Source organism: Panthera tigris, chromosome B1 (assembly GCF_018350195.1).
Source record: "Panthera tigris isolate Pti1 chromosome B1, P.tigris_Pti1_mat1.1, whole genome shotgun sequence".
NCBI classification, from domain to species: Eukaryota; Metazoa; Chordata; class Mammalia; order Carnivora; family Felidae; genus Panthera; species Panthera tigris.
The window spans coordinates 37,504,194-37,511,146 of NC_056663.1; positions in this window are offsets into that span (position 1 = coordinate 37,504,194).

Below are 6,953 nucleotides of genomic sequence, written 5' to 3' on the forward strand. Positions count from 1 at the left end.
AACTGAGCTACCCAGATGGCCCTTAAGCATTTTTTATAGTTGAATATTTGATGTTTGACATGCCCAATTTTCCCCTAAATGCTATGGTAAAAGTTTTGTAGTTATCATGTTCTTTCCATATTTTAGCTTATGTTTTTTAGAATAGATTTCTTAGAAGTGAAATTTTGGGTCAAAAGATATGAATATTTTATGACTTAAATGACAAAAGTTAGAAACCCACATTGCTTTCTAAAGAACTGTATCTGTTTGCATAGCTTCTAATAGTATATATGAATTTCTATTTCATTATACACACATCAGCTTTATTTTTTTTACATTAATAAATTAAACAGGAGAATTAAAAAAATACTTGAAGTGATAAATTAATTCAGTAAAGTCACAGGATACAAAATCAATGTACAGAAATCCATTTAATTTCTATACACTAATAATGTAGCAACAGAAAGAGAAATTAAGTGAATAATTCCATTTACAATTGCACCAAAAATAATATATCTAGAAATAAACTTAACCAAAGAGGTGAAAGACCTGTACTTTGAAAACTATGAAACACTGGTGAAAGAAATTGAAGATGACACAAAGAAAAAGAAAGACATTCCATGCTCATGGATCAGAAAAACAAGTATTGTTAAAATGTCTATACTACCCAAAGCAATCTACACATTTAACGCAATTCTTATCAAATTACCAACAGCTTTTTACACAGTACTAAAACAAACAATCCTAAAATTTGTATGGAACCACAAAAGACTCTGAATAGTCAAAGCAATCTTGAAAACAAAACAAAACAAAACAAATAAAACCTAGAGGTAAAACAATTCCAGACTTCAAGTTACATTACAAAGCTATAGTGATCAAAACAGTATGGTACAATCACAAAAGCAGAGACCTAGATAAATAGAACAAAATAGAAAACCCCAAAATAAACCTACAATTATAAGGTCAATTAATCTTTGACAAAGGAGGCAAGAATATGCAATAGGAAAAAGACAGTCTCTTCAACAAATGGTAGTGGAAAACTGGACAGCTACATGTAAAAGAGTGAACCTGGACCACTTTTTATTCCATACACAAAAATAAACTCAAAATGGGTTGAGGACCTAAAATGTGAGACCTGAAACCACAAAAATTCTAGAAGAGAGCATAGGCAGTAAATTCTCTGACACTGGTTGTAGCAACATCCTTCTAGATATGTCTCTTGAGGCAGGGGAAACAAAAGCAAAAACACACTATTGGGACTACATTAAAATAAAAAACTTCTGCACAGTGAAGAAAACAATCATTAAAATTAAAAGGGAACATACTGGATGGGGGAAAATATTTGCAAGTCAGAGACAGACAAACACCACATGATTTCAGTTAAATGGGGAATTTAAGAAACAAAAAAATGAACAAAGAAAAAAAATGACACAAACCAAAAAAAAAAAAAAAAGAAAGAAAAAGAAAAGAAAAATAGACTCTTAAGTATAGAGAACAAAATGATGGTTACCAAGGGGCAGATGGGTGGGGAATGGGTGAAATAAGTTAAAGGGGATTAAGAGTATATTGTCTTGATGAGCACTGAGTAATGTATGGAATTTTTGAATCACTATATTGTACACATGAAACTAATATAACACTGTATGTTATCTACATTGGAATTAAAATGAATAAAATTAAACAGGAGGAAGATAAAAGCTCATTCCTATTTACTAGACAAAACTCTGACTGTTAACAGTGATGAGTCTTTGTGAAAATACCCCAGATTTGGCTAGCCTGTAAATGCTAATATGGTCATAGTCAATCTATATAAATATAAACATATATATGTATTAGAAACATGACTTACATAATGGGTGCTCAATAAATGGTAGCTATTATTATTGTCGCTGTTGTTTCTATTAATGCCCCAAGTATGATGATTTTCAGTCTGTATCTGGTCTCTCAGGCCCTCAGCTCCTGTAAACCATAGTTTTCTGGTTATGTGGGGCATTCCCAGTTCTAAAGTATCTCAGAACAGCTTTTTCTTCCTGCAAAGATGCTTCATCTGAGCCCTCTGCTGTTGGTGCTCACTACTAGTCATAGCTTTGCTTTGCTGGTGGTTTCCCTAAGCTCCCAGAGTTCCAGAACCACACTAAGGATAGACAGCATGATGACAGAAGTGTCACCTGGGCTTCAAATAGGACATCACCTTATGAGTGTCTATATTAATAAGGCTCCTCCATCTTTTGGCCCCAACCCCCTCTCTTCACAAAGGCTCAGGTCACAGGGTATGTAAGGGGGGAAGTACATCATGCTCCCTGCAGTAGGCAGAATAATGCCTCCGGAGATGTCCACATTCTAATCCTGGAACTTGTGAATATGTTACCTTACATGGTAAAGAGCCTTTATGGATGTGATTGAATTCAGGATCTTGAGATGGAGGAAATTATTTTGGATTATCTGGATGGGCTTAGTGCAATTACATGAGTTCTTAAAAGTTAAGGGAATAGACAGAAGCTAAGAATTGAGAGAGAGAGAGAGAGAGAGAGAGAGAGAGTTAAATGAGTTAGTGCCTTGTTGCTGACTTTGAAGGTGGAAAGGAGCTGCAAGCCAAGAAACTCAGGCCATCTCTAGAAGCTAAAAAAGTCAAAGGAACAGAGCTTCTCCTAAAGCTTCAAGAAGAAATGCATTTCTGCCAACACCTCGATTTTTAACCCAATAAAGCCTGTTTTGAAGTTTTGACCTTTATATCTCTAAGATAATAAATATGTGTTGTTTTAAGTCATTAAATTTGTGGTTATTTGTTATAGCAGCAACAGGAAACTCATATGCTCCCTTAAATATCCTTGCCTCTTCACCTTATTTCTCTTTCTAGATTTCCTTTAAAGCTCTTTCCTTATTTTTTTCCCCTAAATTGAAAGTCTTCAAGTTATTTAAAACAATTAGGAGAAACCATAAGGTGGAAACTACTGTTGCTACTCTTGCTCTTTTGTAAACTGTTAATGTTCTTTGACCCACTGATGACTCTTAGTGTCAGAAAAATATAAATCTGTAGTGCCACTCCAAGACCCCACAGTGAGTCACACTCTCTCATGTAGCCATTCATTCAGTCATCCATCCAAGAAATATTTACTGAAGGCCAATATGTGCTTGGCAATCAGCTAGCACCTTTATGCAAAAAATGGCAGCATGAACTATGTCTTTACAGAAGCCATAGAAGTTGGATTTTTATGATTTGAGAACAACTTGCATAGTTTTTTTTTGTTTGTTTGTTTTGATCCTGTGGGTGTTCCAGGATTTGTTTCTTTCCAGAAAGCAATTGGGGTATATGGAGTCTCTTTGACTAGGTAGCAAGGGACAGGAGCTGTACTGTGGCTTCATTCTATCTTCCAATTTACATTCAGATCCAGGCAAGAGTTAATTAGTTCAATGATAGATAAGCACAGAGGAAAAACAACACAGCCCAGTCCATCTTCGCATAGGATAATTTCCCCTTCACTTTATCCTCTCTAGTCCCGCCTTCCTGCTTCTGACTGCAGGGAACAAAGGGTCTGAATGAAACCTGTTGGAGGTTCCAATTAAATCTTTGTGGACAAAGGGCTCACATGACATCCTCAGATAACAGGTGGCAATAAATACATCAGCACATCTACTCAGAGAACAGAGTCCCTGCTGAACAGCAAACAGCTGTCAATAACTCATTGAGTACCTCACAAAAGATGGGCTTTAAGGTAAGATGTTTCTCTTCCTGAACACATTTAATCCTTCCTTATAATTTGCGTCCTCAACAAAGAATTTTGACTAAAATTCCCTAGTAAACTAAGTTTACTACGATTGGTTGGCAAATTCTTGATTTGGTTTTGTTGGTTTTGTTATATATTTTTTGATCTGTCCATATAGTACTTATTCCATTTTACATGTAGTTTTCTATTGCTTTTTTTTCTTAGTCTCTTATTTTCTTCCTTATGTATCCCAGGTTAAATTTGTATTTAGAAATACCTTATTTATATAGAGAAATGAAGGATCTTAAATGATTGCATGCATTTTCTGGTTAAAACTTATCTGGGAATTTGGTTCAGTGGGGGAACCTCTTGGTCAATTAGAACTGTCATATGGATGATGTTTTTCTCTCAGCTCTGGTCTTAGAACAGAACAGAGTAGCTCAGTACTTAGGATACTCCCAACATTGGAGGCCCACTGTTGAACTCCAGTGATAATCATTTAAATTATTTACTTCTTATATTATGAAAATAGTTTAAAATATTTAGAAATTATAGAAAAGCAAAAACAAAATGATTTAAGCAGTGATTATAATAGCTGACACTGGGTGTATATCTTTCTAATCTTTCAAAATATGCACATTTTTAATTTTTTATGTGCTTAAGATCAAGCTGCAAATACAGTTTGTTTTTTAACTGTATTTCTAAGTCATTAAAATCATTTGAAAAAAAATGATTTTAAGAGCTGTTTATATTCCACCATTAAAATGTTTTATTTTTTCACTGATATCAATAATTTGGCAATTAATAATTTTAAACATAAATCTTTGGGTGCACTTTTGATCTTTTCTTTAAGATTGGCTCTTAGAAGTGGGGTTACCAAATCAAAGGTTACATAATTTTAGAGCCTGATATATTTCATGACAGTAATATATTTTAAAATTTATATAATTGTCATTGTTGATACCACAACAGAAGCCACACACACAAAAATAAAAGTATTCCCAGAAACTGTTATTACCTGAAGTTTAAAAAAAATACTGTGACTTAATGCTGATTAATGATATGAAATCCTAAGGAGAGAACTAGCCATGACAGTATTTTATTTACACATAGTAACACACTTTTCTGAGCAGACAAAATAGAAGTGCTTCAAGTACCACAGAGCAAGGGAAGATGGTGGAATATAATCCTGCAAGTTAAAAAGCTTGGAGCATTATTACAGTTTAATACTAATTGTGTCACCTGAGACAGATGTCCTAACTTCCTGAGTCTCAGATTTCTCATCTGTGAGATGACAGTGTTGGTCTAGGTCAGGTTGAGGCACATGAGATATTTTGGGGTGGTACAGACCATAGGCTATAATTTTGGGTTGGTACATAGGCATAAACCATATTTTTTTTCAAATGTTTATTTTTGAGAGAGAAAGAGAGAGAGAGACAGAGAGAGAGAGAGAGAGAGAGAAGGATAGAGGATCCAAAGTGGGCTCTGTCCTGCCAGCAGAAAGCCCTATGTGGAGCTCAAACCCACAAACAGTGAGATTATGACCTGAGTCGAAGTCTGATGCTTAACTGACTGAGCCACCCAGGAACCCCACCATACTTTTTTCTTTTCTTTTGTATGGCATATTTATTTCTTAAAACAACAGTATTTTGATTTTTAAAAAGAGTTGATTTAGAGAAAAAGATTAAACAAGTGATAATACAAGTAGTCCTCAGATATTAACATAAACCATTGAAGTGATAGGCAAATGTCTGACATGTGACAAAGAGAGTTAGGTGAATAGAGCTAGAGTCTGCTTAATGTGCTAGGTAGAATTCCAAACAAATGAAGCAACAAAAAAAAGAAATCAAGTAATTTACCATTAACAATTGCACCCCAAACCATAAGATACCTAGGAATAAACCTATCTGAAGAAGGAAAAGATTTGTACTCTGAAAACTATAGAACACTTATGAAAGAAGTTGAAGCGGATACAAAGAAATGGAACAAATTCTGAGCTCATGGATTGGAAGGACAAACATGTTAAAATGTATATACTACTCCAAGTAATCTATTTAATGAAATTCCTATCCTAAAATTTATGTGGAAACAAGACTCTGACTAGCCAAAGCAACGCTGAAAAAGAAAAGCAAAGCTGGAGGCATCGTGATTCTGGATTTCTAGTTATGTTACAAAGCTGTAGTCATCAAGACAACATGGTACTGGCACAAAAACACATAGATCAATGCAACATAAGAAAACCCAGAAATAGACCCACAACCACATGGTCAACTAATATTCAACAGGTAGGAAAGAATATCCAATGGAAAAAAGTCAGTCTCTTCGACAAATGATGTTGGAAAAACTGGACGGTGAAGTGCAGAAGAATGACACTGGACCACTTTCTTACAGCATACACAAAAGTAAATTCAAAATGGATGAACGACCTAAATGTGAGACAGGAAACCATCAAAATCCTAGAGAAGAGCACAGGCAACAACCTCTCTGACCTCAGCCATGGCAACTGCTTACTAGACATGTCTCCAGAGACAAGGGAAACAAAAGCAAAAATGAATTGCTGGAACTTAAGATAAAAAGCTTCTGCAAAGCAAAAAGAAATAATCAACAAAACTAAAAGGTAGCCTATGGAATGAGAGAGGATATTTGCAAATGACATATGTGATAAAGGGTTAGTATCCAAAATCTATAAAGAACTTCTCAAACTCAACACCCAAAAAACAAAAATCCAATTAGAAATTGGGCAGAGACATGAATAGACATTTTTCCATAGAAGATATCCAGATAGCTAACAGACACATGAAAAGATGTTCAATGTCACTCATCATCAGGGAAATGCAAATCAAAACCATGATGAGATACCACCTCACACCTATCAGAATGCCTAAAATTAATAACACAAGAAGCAATAGGTGTTTGTGAGGCTATCGGGAAAGAGGAACCCTCTTGCATTTTTGGCAGGAATGCAAACTGGTGCAGCCATTCTGGAAAACAGTATGGAAGTTCCTCAAAATTTAAAAACAGAACTACCCTATGATCCAGCAATTGCAGTACTAGGTATTTATCCAAAGGATATAAAAATACAGATTCAAAGGGGGCACATGCACCCTGATGTTTATAGCAGCATTATCAATAGTAGCCAAACTATGGAAAGAGCCCAAATGTCCATAAACTGATAAATGGATAAAGAAGATGTGATACACACACGCTTACACACACACACACACACACACACACACACACACACACACTGGATTATTACACAGAATTCAA